General features: G+C 48.4%; 1 non-coding gene across 1 annotated transcript; it reads right to left on the bottom strand.

The window, feature by feature from the left end:
* Positions 1 to 238: 238 nt before the first annotated feature.
* On the bottom strand, positions 239 to 321 carry trnal-uaa (transfer RNA leucine (anticodon UAA)). Its single transcript has one exon. It is a non-coding gene; the product is annotated as a tRNA-Leu (tRNA).
* Between the last annotated feature and the right edge of the window lie 15,574 nt (positions 322 to 15,895).

Genomic DNA, 15,895 nt, shown 5'->3' with positions numbered 1-15,895 from the left:
GATCCTGTGAGGAACCACAATCCAGGAAGGATGAGAAGGTCATTGTCAGGGTACAGAGGAGATTAAGTTAAAGATTTACCAGTTTATAAGCAAGTGCAGAGCCAAGGAACGGTGCTGAGGCAGATCAAATAAGAGGAAGCTGTGATCAGTTGGAAGGCAAGAGTGATTAAATGACAGAAGAGATGATGGTGCAAGGCAAAAGTCAGGGAAAGAATAAGTAACATTTTGTAAGCACAGATAGCAGGAGTGGGGTTTGAACCCACGCAGACACATGTCTATCGGATCTTAAGTCCAATGCCTTAACCACACGGCCATCCTGGTACATTAACCCACCACTGAAAATGAAATTTAATGTGATCCGGGTGCCATTTGGCCTTTTACAATATAAAGTTATGAAACCTCTCCCATGCTAAATTGGACCCTTCATTATTTATGAACCTCAATCGGATCACCCCTCAGTCTAGGTTTCTCGAAAGTGTAGGGTCCCAACTCTTTTAGTCTAACTTGATAACCAAGATGTCTTATACTGGGAATTAGTCGAATGTCTCTCCCCTGTACCCTTTCCAAAGCCTCAATATCACCCATCATGTGAGGAGACCAAGACTGGATGCAATATTCCAAGTGAGTCCTGACCAATGTTTCATAAAAGGACAAATTCGGGACATCTCAGATACTGAAGGAGTCCGTGTCCAGAAGCAGCAAGACCTGGACAACATTCAGACTTGGGCTGCTAAGTGGCAAGTAACAGTCACACCACATAAGTGCCAGGCAATGACCATCTCCAACAAGAGAGCATGTAACCATTTCCCTTTGACGTTCAACAGCATTACCATCGCTGAATCCCCCCACCATCAACATCCTGGGGGTTCCCATTGACAGAAGCTGAACTGGAATATTCATGTAAATACACTGGTTGCAAGGGTAAATCAGATAGTGGGAATTCTGTGATGAGTAACTCAGCTCAAGGCACTAGGTGAAATGCTCATTAGGAGAGCTGGAAAAATGGACTGGTCAGGTGTGCAGAAAAGTGGCAAATGGAATTCAACTTGGAAAAATGTGAGGTGATGCCTTTGGTGAGGTCAAACACAGCAAAGGAATACACAATTAATGGGAGAATACTGAGAGGTGTAGAGGAAGTGAGGGACCTTGAAGTGAATGTCCACAAATCCCTGAAAGTAGCAGGATAGGTTGATAAGTTGGTTAAGAAGGCTTATGGAATCCTTTCCTTTATTAGCCGATGTATAGAATATAAGAGCAGGGAGGTTATGCTGGTACTGTATCAATCATTAGTTAGGCCACAACTTCAGTTCTGTGTGCAGTTCTGGTCACCTCATTACAGAAAGGATGTAATTGCACGAGAGAGGTTACAGAGGAGATTTACGAGGATGTTGCCAGGACTGGAAAAATGCAGCTATGAGGAAAGATTGGATAGACTGGGGTTGTTCTCCTTGGAATAGAAGAGGCTGAGGGGAGATTTGATTGAAATGTACAAAATTATGAGGGGTCTGGATAGAATGGATGGGAAGGGTCTATTTACCTTAGTAGGGAGGTCAGTGACTAGGGGGCATAGATTTAAAGTGATGTGTTGAACAATTAGAGGGGAGATGAGGAAAGGGTTATTCACCCAGAAGGCTGTGGGAGTCTGGAAGTCACTGCCTGGAAGGGTAGCTGAGGCAGAAACCCTCAGCTCATTTAAAATGAGTCTGGATGTGCACCTCAAGTACCTGAACCTGCAGGGCTACGGTCCAAATGCTGGACAATGGGATTCAGCTGGGTGGCTCCTTTTTTGGCCTGCCTGTGCTGTAAACTTTCTATGTTCTATGATTCTATGCAGACACAATGGGCCCAATGGCCTCCTTCTCCACTGTAATAATTTTGTGATTTTTGACTCTCCAAAACTTGTCAACCATCTACAAGGCACAAACCAGGATGAGTGCAGCACCAACAATACTCGAGGAACTCGACACTGTTCAGGACAAAGCAGCCACCTTGATTGTAACCCCATTCACCACCTTAAACATTCACTCCCTTCACCACTGACGTACAGTGGCAGTAGTGTGTACCATCTACCAGATGCACTGCTGTAACTCACCAAGGCTCCGCAGACAGCACCTTCCAAACCTAAGACCTCCACCACCTTGAAGGACAAGGGCTGCAGATGCATGGAAACACCACCATGTGCAAGCTCCCCTCCAAGTCACACACCATCTGATCTGCAAATATATCGCTGTTCATTCACTGATGTTGGGTCAAAATCCTGGATCTCCCTTCCTAACAGCACTGTGGGTGTACCTACACCATTTGGAGTGCAGCAATTCAAGAAGGGAGCTCACCGCCACCTTGTCAAGGACAATTAGGGATGGGTAACAAATTCTGGCCTTGCCAGTGTCACTCACATCCCATGAAAGAATATGCCTCATTTTATGCTCAATTGTCCTCTGAATGCAGCACAACCCTCTATTTGCTCCAACTGTCACTTCACAACATTGCTGCTGTACCTTTAGAGATCTGTGCACTAGAACATCCAGATCTCTGCTCAAAATTATTTTCTTTTTTCCACCTACTTTAATGTTTTTCCCTGAAGGGTGTATGAATGTTGAGCATTCACCCTGTCCACATGAATAACACTGCACTTACCCAAATTAAACATCATTTACCAGTCATGAACCCAATCTCCCAACACATTAAGATCAGCCTGAAACAGTTGACTATCGTTTACAGTCGGAACACTCGCACAGATCTTCAAATCATCTGTAAATCTACAGATGGTGCCCCCTCCACCTACATCCAGATCATTAATAAAAATAGTAAAGAGCAACAGACCCAACACCGATTCCTGTGGGACACCACTGGTAACTGGTCTCCAAACAGATCCAGATCCATCTGTAACTACTTTCTGCCTACGTCCTGCCAGTCAGTTCCCAATCCAGATCAATATATTACCACTGATACCAGGGACTTTAATCTTATAGAGAAGCCTCTTGTGTGGAACCTTATCAAAATCTTTTGGATGAGATCAGCTAATTGAACACAGGCCGAGGATTAGGCCTAGGCCCGTCCTGCTCTGTGTGTGGGTCGCAGGACGACACAAGGTGAGATCAGCTCACTGAGCACAGGCCCTTCCTGCTCTATATGGTGCTCAGTACCTCACCAAATGAGAATAACTAACACACCACAGGCCATGGAGCCTCGGCCCATCCTTCCCTGATTGCGGTTCAGTGCCAACCAGGTCAGATCAGCTAATTCAGCATAGGCTGGAGATGGAACCTGGACCTTTCCTGCTCTGGGGACTCCGTACCATACCAGGTGCGATGAACTAAAATACCACAGGCCGGGGATGGAGCCTGAGATTTCCCTGTTCTGTGTGGGGCTCTGTACAACAACGTGTGAGAAGAATTATCATCCCTCAGGCTGAGGAAGGAGCCTGGGCCCATTCTGTTCTGTCTGGCTCCTACCACACTGAGTGGGATCAGTTAACTCAACACAGGCCATGAATACAACCAGGCCCTTTCCTGCTCCGTGTGGCTCAGTTTCACACCAGGTGGCATCAGCTAACACAGCACAAGCTGGGGCTGGAGCCTGGGCCCGCCCTGCTCTGTGGGCTCAGTAACAACCCGTAAGATGAACCTTTTTCAAAAGACTTCAGTGTATTTATCTCTGTCCAACACTCTGAGGCAGCTTTCTGTGTTTATAAAGAGTGTAATTTATTGACTGGTCTCTTGGATCAAACAGGGTAACAGACAGAGGTCTGTGTGCAGAGGGTTTGGGAGTGAGCTCTGATTCCTAACCCTTTCTGGATTGTGAAGAATAAAGAATGAATGAGAGAGAGAGAATGTGGGAGAAGGGATGATGGAAGAATTTGTCCGTGAACCTGATTAAATGTGGCTCAAACGCAAGATAATATTAAGGTATCAAGAGCAGAACATTAACATAATCTGAGTTCCGCGATCTGGTCGGGTCCCATTCCTCTGAAGTGAGGAATGAACGGGTGGGGAAATTCCGCCTGGAGTTATATTTGTCTCCAATGAAGATGAGTTCACAGTGAGGATGGAATAGCTCAGTTGGGAGAACACTAGATTGAAGAACCAGGATACAATCCCTGGTTTCATCAGTTTTAAGTTGGTGTCTCCATCAGTTTAAGTAGAGAGAATCAGAGGGGAGATTTTCCACTCTTGACCCCATGGGCTGAATTTTAAACTGATGGTGCTGCTCTCGGCAGAGACACCGGAAGCGGGTGTCATCACCACACGAGTGAAATGTGGCCGGCCGACCCCGATCACGGAGCAGCCGACCAATTAATGAAGGGGAGGCGTGGGGCCCATGTAAACAAGGACCAGAGGCAGGGAACGAGGCACTGATGGCACCGGCATCTGACACAACGGCAGGTGCTGGCACCATATTTAAAGGGCTGCCAGACCTGCATTCACTGCTGCCTGGTTTAAAGGAGTGTCTTCCTGAGAGCCCTCTGCTGTCTCAGGACCCGTTCTGCTGCCTCTGCTGCCCCAGGACCCGTTCTGCTGCCTCTGCTGTCCCAGAACCCGTTCTGCTGCCTCTGACGCTCCAGGTCCCGTTCTGCTGTCCCAGGACCCGTTCTGCTGCCCCAAGACCCGTTCTGCTGCCTCTGATGCCCCAGGACCCGTTCTGCTGTCCCAAGACCCATTCTGCTGCCTCTGATGCCCCAGGACCCGTTCTGCTGTCCCAAGACCCGTTCTGCTGCCTCTGATGTCCCAAGACCCGTTCTGCTGCCTCTGCTGCTCCAGGACCCGTTCTGCTGTCCCAAGACCCGTTCTGCTGCCTCTGATGCCCCAGGACCCGTTCTGCTGCCTCTGATGCCCCAGGACCCATTCTGCTGCCCCTGCTGCTCCAGGACCCGTTCTGCTGCATCTGCTAACCCAGGACCCATTCTGCTGCCCCAAGACCCGTTCTGCTGCCTCTGATGCCCCAGGACCCGTTCTGCTGCCCCAGGACCCGTTCTGCTGCCTCTGCTGCTCCAGGACCCGTTCTGCTGCCCCAGGACCCGTTCTGCTACCTCTGCTGTCCCAGGACCAGTTCTGCTGCATCTGCTGCCCCAGGACCTGTTCTGCTGCATCTGCTGCCCAGGACCCGTTCTGCTGTCACTGATGCCCCAGGACCCGTTCTGCTGCACTGATGCCCCAGGACCCGTTCTACTGTCACTGATGCCCCAGGACCCGTTCTGCTGTCTCTGCTGCCTGATAGGTAAGGAGCTGAATGCGAGCCTGCAGTGACCATGGTCCAATGGTTTGGCGATGCCTTCCTGCAGGTTCGCCTCCAGGTGACAACAGATAGGTGGAAGATCCTCTTCCCTCGGGATGGGAGGTGGAGACCTGTCCGCCTGACCAAGCAAAGCTGCTTTGAGATAGTAGGTGAAGTCAGCAGCCGTGGGGTCACCCCCAAGACATGGATCCAGTGCACGAAGTGGGTCAATGACCGGATCCGGGCTGCTCAGGCGCAAACTCAAAACACTTTGGACCCTTTGGACATTGCGCATGGCAGAGTGAGAGGGAGTGTTTGGTGGAAAGGGAGTGACCACCCAGTCATGTGCATTGGGGAAGGGCAGCAGGACATGCTGCCTGAGGCTTGGCTGCATCTCGGTGGGAGGTGCACGTCAGTCATTGTATAAACTCACACAGACCCTCGAGAGGGGCCACATGCAGGAGGAATATGTGTGTCCACATCATGGACTGCTGGACTATCACCATCAGAGATATTGGGTTTGTCCTCGCTGGGAGACTAACTTTGTTGATCATAGTGGCTGCAGGAGAAGACAGCCCACAATCGGAAAGAGCGTGTCAAGACTGGCAGTGGATGCCTTATCTCCATGTCCTCATCCCGATGGAGGAGGAGGCCATGGAACAGGCCGGGCAGCAAAGCAGCTGCTCCATAGCTGATGGAGAGACAGGGACACCTACCAAAGAGAGTGAGTGAACATCTCCTGGGGCACAAGGGAGCATCCGCTGCAAAGGAGCCACAGTGTTCATCTGTTCACCACTGCATCAATGGAGCTGCACTTTAGGGGTGGTTGGAATGTCACGATATGAAGACGCTAACCCTTCAATGTCCCTGTTTGCACATGCAGGCTAGGATGAACGACAAGAGCGAAGAGCTGGAGAGACTGGGGGACAGCCAGACACCTCTGAGGAGGAGGAGGGAGCCTCTGAGGGTGCACCGTCACATCATTCCCCTGCATTCTCCACCAGCACAGAAACCCTCACTCGGTGGGTATCCACTCGCTGTTAGATTTGGGCACACAAGCTGGTGAGCACGTCACAGACAGGCCCGGGCAGCTGACGGAGGCAGTGACAGCCGAGGCCACTGGCAGTTGGAAGTCTGTGGGAGGCCAGGCCCATGCTGAGTCCTAGGCTGATGACGTGCCTCTGGTGTCACCAGCAACACGGGAAATGCTGCAGCTGCAGCAAGAGGTCAGGCAACATCTGGCAGAGTTGCCGGAGGTTATGTGTACCCAAGCTCGTATGATGGAGGAGTCCATCCAGGCCTTGCATGCTGTACTGTCTCCGATGGGGGTGTGTCTGGCTTCCTTTCTTGAGAGATTGGTGACTCTGATGGAGAGCCAGATCCAGCCGACCAATCAGTGGCCGCCGGAGATGTGCGCAGACTTGCACTCCATCGCTTTGTCCATGAGATCTATCCAGCGGTGACAAGGTGAGAGGGGGGACGAGGCACCTGAACTCTTCACCAGGTCCACGTCCCTCTCAGGTCAGCAGGGAGGTACAAGTGTGTCTTATAAGGGGGAGGAGCAGCTGGCTGCTACATCTGGGGTCTCCTCTCAGGGTGCTCCTGGTGTGGACAGTAGCTCCAAAGCCCCTCTGCCAGTGACACAAGTGATGCCAGTGCCTGCCTCCATCACCCTCGATGACAGAGGGGGTCCCCGTACCTGTGAAGGTGGTCCTCAGTGTGCCGGGGCCCTCCAGGCCTCAGGCAGCAAGAGGACGGCCACCAATGTCATCCCAAGCCATGGGGCAGCAAGGTCAGCAGCCAGTCTCCATCTCAGCTGACAGAGCAGGGGGAGCACCATGTCGGAGCATGCGGAAAAGATTTCAGAAGAGCACCAAGATTCACTTTGGGTTCACGGTGAATGTGCATTCCAGATGGATAGGGTTGCGTTTGGTGTCACACGGAAGAAAGAAATGATGTTCTCTCACTATGTCTCCTTCTTATTGTTGATGCCCTTTGGGACTTCATTTAAACCCTTCCTCCCAAGGGGCTGGAAGTGAGGGACCAAGCCCTGAGTTCACAAAGCTTCGGCCTTGTCACTGTGCGATGTGTACCTGGACGCTGCAGTGCAGAAGGAAGGAGGCGACAACAGGGCTGCTTAAAGCTAAGACTTTTTTGCTGTGGTTCCAGAAGGTGGTAAGGCTCAAAGGAAACTTGAATGTATAAGGGTGTCTCATGTCTCCCTTGTGTGTCTCATGGCCCATTTCTTGCTGTTCCCGAGGTTCTTCATCTGGCACTGCTTGGACAGCATCCTCCTCCACATCCTCATCATCAGAGGAGACATCACACTCCACGATATCCTCACGAGTCAACACCTCACCCCTCTGTCATGCCAGATTGTGCTGTGCACAGCAAACCACCAAGATATGCGAGACTCTCGCCGGGACATACTGAAGGGCTCCACTGGATCGATCTAGGCACCTGAATCTCATCTTCAGGAGACCAATGGCCTCCTTGATGGTCGCTCGGGTTGACCCGCAGTAGGTGTTGTAGCTCTCCTCTGCATCCATGCGTGAGTTCCTCACAGACGTCAGTACTCATGTCCTCAGTGGGTAGCCCTTGTCTCCAAGTATCCATCTCTGAAAGCGGATGGGGCCGCGGAAAGGTTCTGGCACCTGGGAGTGCCTTGGTATGCAGGCATTGTGGCTACTTCCCGGGATTTGTGCACACACCTGTAGGATCCATTTGTGATGTTACACACTGAGCAAGTGGAAGCCCTTCCTGTTGAAGGCTGCTGGCTGGTCTGCAGGAGCCTTGATGGTCACTTGGGTGCAGTCAATGACACCCTACACCTGGGGAAATCCAGTGATGGCCCTGAATCCTGTAGTCCTCTCAGCTTGACTGTTTGGATCGATGTGCACATAGTCACCGGCCCTCCTGAACAGGACATTGATGACCTCCTTGATGCACTGATTCACCACAGACTGTGAGATTCCACACATATCTCCAGTGGATCCCCACAATGATCTGCTGGAGTAGAAGTTCAGTGGCACGGTGACTTTCAGTGACACTGGCATCAGATGCCCACCAAGTCCCATGGGGCACAGCTGCATCATGGCAGAGAGATCAGTGACGACTTCCGTGGAGAGGTGCCGTCTGTGGAGACACTGTCACTCGGACATCTGCAGGTAGTTGAACCTCGGCTGACGTGTTCCTCTGCCTCCTTCTCCAACCTCCTGTTCGAGACTGGCCCTCCTGTGGGCCCCCAAGCTGCTGTGGTGTCCCTGCTGGTGCCTGGGCCTCCCTCTCTACTCCTCCTCCTCTTCAATGGGAGCCTCGAATCCAGGGTGAATGAGGCCCATGAGAGGTTGCCCCTCCCTGAGTGCAAGGCCTTCACAGTAAACAACACCCAGTCACAGTTACCTCACTTGTCACCCTCAATGAGGTGGCACTGCCCCAATGGCACCCTGGTGTTGCTCGCCCTGCAGAGCTGGCACATGAGACCCCACTCCTGACAGTGTTTCCCGATGCCCTTTCCCCCTCCACCCTTGCTGCCAAGTTATGCTGCCTCACCCGATAGCTTCCCAGTGAAGACAACACTCAGCTCCCACCTCCCAGTCACCTCCTTTAACCAGGCGAGGCTCTGAAGCCCCGTGGTTCCCGTGTGCTATTAGTTCAATTGGACCCAGTGAATAAAATTGCTGACAATTGAACTCATAAATACTTTAAATGCCTTCTTGCCGACTGGATGTGCGAAGTCTGCCCTGCATGTCAGCCGCCGACAGAAAAATCCGTTCCGACGTCTTCCATCCCTATTTTATACACCCCCCTCCCCCTCCCCAGCCTCCATTCCCGTCTCCAACGGTCCCTTAAAATTCTGGCAAATGTCTCGAAGACGAATGGGAGTGAAACGACATCTGCTCCTTAGCCTGAACAGGGAGAGCTGCTCTCTCTGTGTTTAAAGTGAATGAATCTGATCTTTACCTTGTCTTACTGGGACGTTCACTGTCTGGAAATGTCTGTTTGAAAATGTTTTCCTGGTATATTAATGCAGCAGAGGAGCAGATGTGAGGTGCTGTTCAACAGAGAGGTTTGGAAGTGGGTGAAGGGGTGGAGTGACGGTGTGAGTGAGAGGCACAGTGAGCGCCATTCTCAATAAAGTGTCAGGAATAAAGGTCAGAGGAACAGACCAGGCAGGAAACACAGAAAGAGCGATGAGAAGCTGGTGTGAAAAACAGAGATTAAACAACAGGCTTGTTCAGTTGGAACAAAAACAAGAAATGCTGGAATCACTCAGCAGGTCCGGCAGCATCTGCGGAAAGAGAAGCAGAGTCAACGCTTCGGGTCAGTGACACTTCCTCGGCTGATTCCGAGGAAGGGTCACTGACCCGAAGCGTTGACTCTGCTTCTCTTTCCGCAGATGCTGCCGGACCTGCTGAGTGATTCCAGCTTTTCTTGTTTTTGTTTCAGATTTCCAGCATCCGCAGTATTTTGCTTTGATTTTATGGCTTGTTCAGTTGGTTTGGGTCTGGTGGTTAGAATACCCAGAATCTGGGTTCACTTCCCTTCCAACTCAGCGAATTGTATCAACATTATGTTCATAAAACCATAGAATGATACCCAAAGAAGGAGACCATTTGGTCCATTGTGTCAGTGCTGTCTCTTTGCTTGTGCTATCCAATTAGTCCTGGTGTTCAGCTTTTTCCTGTAATCTGTACATTTTTCCTTCCAGTATTTATCCATATTGCTTTTCAAAGTTACTACTGAATCTGCTTTCAAGTCCCGATCAGACAGTGCATTCCAGATCACAACACATCACTGGATAAAAAATCATTCCTCATTTCGCCTCTGGTCTTTTCTCAATCACCTGATAAATACATCCTCTGGTTACTGACCCTTTTGCCACTGGAAACAATTTCTCCTTATTCAACTTATTGAAAACCTTCTTGATGATGTCACATACTAGACTGCCAGTAAAACTGAAGCCCATGGAATAAAAGGGACAATGACAGCATGCATATGAAGTTTGCAGACTGATAGGAACATAGGAGCAGGAGTACGCCATTCAGCCCGTCGAGCCCACCCTGCCATTCAATATGATGACGACTGATCGTCCACTTCAATGCCTTTTTCCCACATTATCTCCATATCCCCTATGTCATTTGTATTTAGAAATCTGTCAATCTCTGCTTTAAACATACTCAATGACTGAGCTTCCACAGCCCTCTGAGGTAGAGAATTCCAAAGATTCACAACCCACTGAGTAAAGAAATTTTTCCTCATCGCTGTCCTAAGTGGCTTTCCCCTTACGTTGAAATTGTGTCCCCTGGTTCTAGACTCCTCAACCGGGGGAAACATCTTAGCTTCATCTACCTGTCTATCCCTTTAAATATTTTGTAAGTTTCAATGAGATCACCTCTCATTCTTCAAAACTCTAGAGAATACAGGCCCAGTTTCCCCAATCTCTCTTCATTTGACAGTCCCGCCATCCCGGGAACAAGTCTGGTGAACCTTCGTTGCACTCCCTCTATGGCAATGATATCCCTCCTAAGGTAAGGGAAACAAAACTTCACACAGTATTCCAAAGTACAGTCCAACCAAGGTTATATACAATTGAAGCAAGACTTCACTACTCCTGTCCTCAAATCCTCTTGTGATAGAGGCTAACATATCATTAGCCTTCCTAATTGCTTGCTGCACCTGCATGTTAGCTTTCAGTCACTTATAGACAAGGACACCCAGGCCCCTTTGTACATTCACACTCTTACCATTTAACAAATAATCTGCACATCTGTTTCTCCTACCAAAGTGGATAACCTCACGTTTTTACACATTATACTTCATGTGCCACTTTCTTGTCCACTCACTAAGTCTGTCCAAATTCCCTTGAAGCCGCTTTGCATCTTCCTCACAACTCACATTCCCACCTAGTTTTGTGTCATCTGCAAACTTGGAAATACTACATTTGGTCCCCACATCCAAATCATGTGAACAGCTGGGTCACAGTGTGGTGGTGAACAGTTGTATTTCTGTCTGGAGGAAGGTTTACAGTGGGTTCCCCATGGTTCCTCATAACTTCAGTTGTGTGCAGAGACTGGAAAAGCTGGGGTTGTGCTCCTTGGAGCAGAGCAAGTTCAGAACAACTTTGACAGAGTTAGAATCAAGGAATCAAATGGTTACAGTACAGAAGGAGACCATTCAGTCCATCATGTCCATGACAGCTCTTTGCAAGAGCAGATCAGCTAATTCCACTCCTCTGCCCTTTCATTGTAGCCCTGCAAATTTTCTCTATTCAGGTGTTTATCCAATTCCCTTTTGAAAGCCACGATTGAATCTGCCTCCAGCACACTCTCAGGCAGTATATTCCAGATCCGAACCACTCACTCTGTCCCACACCCGTGGTACCATTGCAGAAAATCTTTTCTGTTCATTTCATCCCTCATAAATAATTGAAATGAAATGTTTATTGGGAAATGCACAACATAAAACGGAAAGAGAAATAAATGCTGAGCAAAATAGAAGTCAATGTTTGGAAGGTAAAAAGAGCAAAAGATGTAACTTTTATTCTGGATGAGTGAGAGGAATATATCACACTTTGGGGCTTTTGTAAGAGGATTTACTGATAAACCTGGGATTTGAGAGGAAGCTGGTTCATGGTTTACAGAACAAATTCAGCCCCTGGGGTGGAGCCAACAGCTGCACCGTCCAATAACAGACAGGACGGGGACACTGTCTCAGGCCTGGTGAGCTCAGTCGATGAAAGCATGAAACTCTGAAGCTCAAGTTTTTGAGTTTGAGCCCACGGTGGGTGTTTTCTATTTCCTTTTTAGGCTGATTTTCCAGGCGTTATCCAGCTCTGAATTCCTCGGCAGAGAGTTCAAGGAATATTTGAAATGAGATTCAACAACAGTATGAGAAAGTCTCTCCTTGATTCAGGACTCTTACCTCTCTGCAGCATCTCACTGCTGAAGATTGAACTTTCTCATTTCATTCTCAGCTCAGGGTCAGTGTGGACCAATGGGACTTCTGGCTGTCTCCCACTTCACAATCCATCAGTGCTGAGAAAGCAATGGGGAATATTACTCACATGTTGTAATGTTTTATAAATACTTGAATGTATTTCACACTGTGTCGAACAGTGTGAATCTCCCCTGGTATATCAGCTGACCAACACTTCAACTGAACATTCACATAATGTGAGCTCTGAGATCTGTTCAGATCCCATTCCCAAGACCTGGAAAGTGGTTTTGGGCTGGATCACTCTTTTTCAGCTGGCACAGACACGATTGCTAAATGGTCTCATTCTGAGCCATAAATTTTCTCCATTTTCTATGTTCTATGAAGTGAGGTGTGATTGGGAGGGGCAATTCCACCAGGGTTATATTTTCTACCAAAACAATGACACAAGGGATACTTCACATTTTTATTCATTCATTCATGCGATGTGGGCATCGCTGGCTAGGCCAGCATTTATTGCCCATCCCTAATTGCCCATGAGAAGGTGGTGGTGAACTGCCTTCTTGAACCGCTGCAGTCCATGTGGGGTAGGTACACCCACAGTGCTGTGAGGAAGGGAGTTCCAGGATTTTGACCCAGCGACAGTGAAGGAACGGCGATATAGTTCCAAGTCAGGATGGTGTGTGGCTTGGAGGGGAACTTGCAGGTGGTGGTATCCCCTGCATTTGCTGCCCTTGCCCTTCTCGGTGGTAAAGGTCGCTGGGTTTGGAAGGTGCTGTCTAAGGAGTCTTGGTGCATTGCTGCAGTGCATCTTGTAGACGGTACACACTGCTGCCACTGTGTGCCGATGGTGGAGGGAGTGAATGTTTGTAGATGGGGTGCCAATCAAGTGGGCTGCTTTGTCCTGGACGGTGTTGAGATTCTTGAGTTGGAATTGCACCCATCCAGGCAAGTGGAGAGTATTCCTTCACACTCTTGACTTGTGAATTGCAGATGGTGGACAGGCTTTGGGGAGTCAGGAGTCATGGATGAGTGAGAGGAATATATCACACTTTGGGGCTTTTGTAAGAGGATTTATTGATAAACCTGGGATTTGAGAGGAAGCTGCTTCATGGTTTACAGAACAAATTCAGCCCCTGGGGTGGAGCCAACAGCTGCACTGTAATTACTTGCCTCAGGATTCCAAGCCTCTGACCTGCTCTTGTAGTCACGTTATTTGTATGGCTACCCATGGTAACCCCCATGATGTTGATGGTGGGGGATTCAGTGATTGTAATGCTATTGAATGTCAAGGGGAGATGGTTAGATTCTCTCTTGTTGGAGATGGTCATTGCCTGGCACTTGTGTGGTGCGAATGTTACTTGCCACTTATCATCCCAAGCCTGTGAGACTGAAATAGCTCAGTTGGGAGTGTGTTAGACCGAAGATCCCTGGTTCAATCTGGGGTTTTGGCAGTTTTCCTTTATTCTGCATCGCCCTTTGGTTTTGACTCTTGAGCTGCACAATTTACACTGAAATTATTTACCCAACTCTGAAGGTTGGATTGGAATAGAGAGATATCAAGGATGGGAAATATTTACATTGTCAGCTTTAGCTTATTCTCTATCTCCTTGTGTCCTTTTCCCCAGTTTTTGAATCTTTCGGGGCCGGGAGAACATTTGATTTGCTGCATATGTCCCAAACTGAAGCCTTTTCCACATCTCTGGGCGGTCAGACTTGCTCTGTCTGTTTTTGCTGTTCGTGACCATTAACGAGAACAGGCCACGAGTTCAATGTTTATCAGCAAAGGGAAGATAATTGGAAAGAATTCTGTGTTACTCCAGACCAGTGACAAAGATGCAATGGATGTTATTCAAAATACATTCCCTTTGACATTTTATGTAAACTTGTTTGCATCTAAAAGTTGGATTTTAAGTGTTACAAAAATGTGTCAAATTATTGACTGACCATGTGACAGCGCACATGGGGATCAAATCCACAGCCTTGTTGTTATCAACACTGCGTCCTAACCACCTGAACTAAGCGGCCTATAGACAGAGCCAGGTATGGGTTTGAGCCACACGCTGTGCGGTTTGTGTTTTATTTCTCACACTGGGTGACAGAGCGATTGTACAAACAATGGACACATCACATCCCTGAAACATTGTTCTGATATAAAACAGTGTGAAATAAGAACTGAGCATGGAACGGAACCAGGAATCAGGACTTTAATCCATTGAAGTTGATCTTGAAATTCAACAATTCACTGAACATTCCAATGGATCGAACTCTTTTCTGATATCAAATCCAGGAACTTGAGCTGCTGTAAAACATAACTGAGCCTGACGTGATTCGAACACACAACTTTCTGATCTGGAGTTAGTCGCGCTACCGTTGCGCCACAAGCTCACAGCTAAAGCAAAGTCTTCCATTCCTGGCAGATTTACTTCTTGTTTAGATTCAGTGATTGAAATTAATTCAATCCTCATCTGACCTCCGCTCTGCAAAGGCCTGCCACCCGACCTGAACCCGACGGGACCTGTGTCGGGTCCGGGTCGTGTTGGGTCGCTCTTCCGGGTCTGGCTTTCGGGCTCGGGTCAGGTCGGGCCAGGTTCGGGTCGGGCTGGGTCCAGGTCGGGCTGAGTCCGTGTCGGACACACACAGTAAGTATTACATTTAACTCTGCTGGGAAGTTGAGTTTAATAAGTGTCAAAAGTTGAAAAGCCAACCTAAGCTGGGAGTCCGGGTCATCAAGGAGGGAAACTCTGAGTCTGCTCAGTGAGCAAGTGAGCACCTCTATGACGTCATTGCGCTCATGCTGCAGTTTCCTGCAGATTCGGAATCGGGAGGTAGATAAAGTGAACATTCCGGTGGTCGGGTAAGGTTCGGGTTAGTTTGGGCGTGGGAATAAATGGAGATACTCGGGCCGGGTCGGGCTCGGGTCCAATGTGGTTCTGTCGGGTTCGGGTCGGGTATTTTTTCCTGACCTGAGCAGGCCTTTACCGCTCTGTCAGTTCAGTGCCATATTTAAACTATTACTTGGAGTTCTGTTTTACAGGGTCTCGGCTGTTTACGTGTTTCCCAGACCCACTACTCTGATTAATCAGACATTTTGCTGCTAACTGCTGCTGCTACAATTGAAATGTAAAAAAGAATTTCCAGTGACCTGCAACCAATGGACAAATACATTTCAGAAAGTTAAAGCTCATTCGCCAATCCACAAATGTGTCTTTCTGCTTATATTTATAAACAACTCCTTCTCTCCACTATGAGAACTATACAATCACTCCAGTTATTTGAAAGTTAGTATAAGATGTTCCAGTTCATCAATTTTAAAACTGCAGCAGGTATTTTCCAGAAAACTTCTCTGTTGGAACCTCAGTCCCATTTAGATTGAAAGTGGACAATTAATGTATTCACTTGTTCATTGTGGACAGGTGTCTGACTTAGAATAACTCTCATTAACTTTCAATGAGGTGGCAGTATTTCTGTGCTCCCATTTTACACAGTCTGTCCTGTTCATGCACCATGTTTTTATTCTCCTCTCCCATTCTCCACAGGATACAGATTACAAGCATCATCAATCTAGCTGTTGAAAAGCATTGGAAGAATCTGGTCACACAGGGATTGAAACATTCATTTTCTGCCATTTTACAAGTTGGTTGCTTTAAACACAGTACAATGTGCAATCATCTTGAAAGGAGATTCTCTTTAATATCCAATACAAACTGAATTACAAACCTGACAGACAAACACAGGAGAACAA

Source organism: Heterodontus francisci, unplaced genomic scaffold (genome assembly GCF_036365525.1).
Source record: "Heterodontus francisci isolate sHetFra1 unplaced genomic scaffold, sHetFra1.hap1 HAP1_SCAFFOLD_708, whole genome shotgun sequence".
Taxonomy (NCBI): Eukaryota; Metazoa; Chordata; class Chondrichthyes; order Heterodontiformes; family Heterodontidae; genus Heterodontus; species Heterodontus francisci.
Note: the sequence above shows the minus strand (reverse complement) of the source record. Positions and strands in the feature narration are given on the sequence as shown.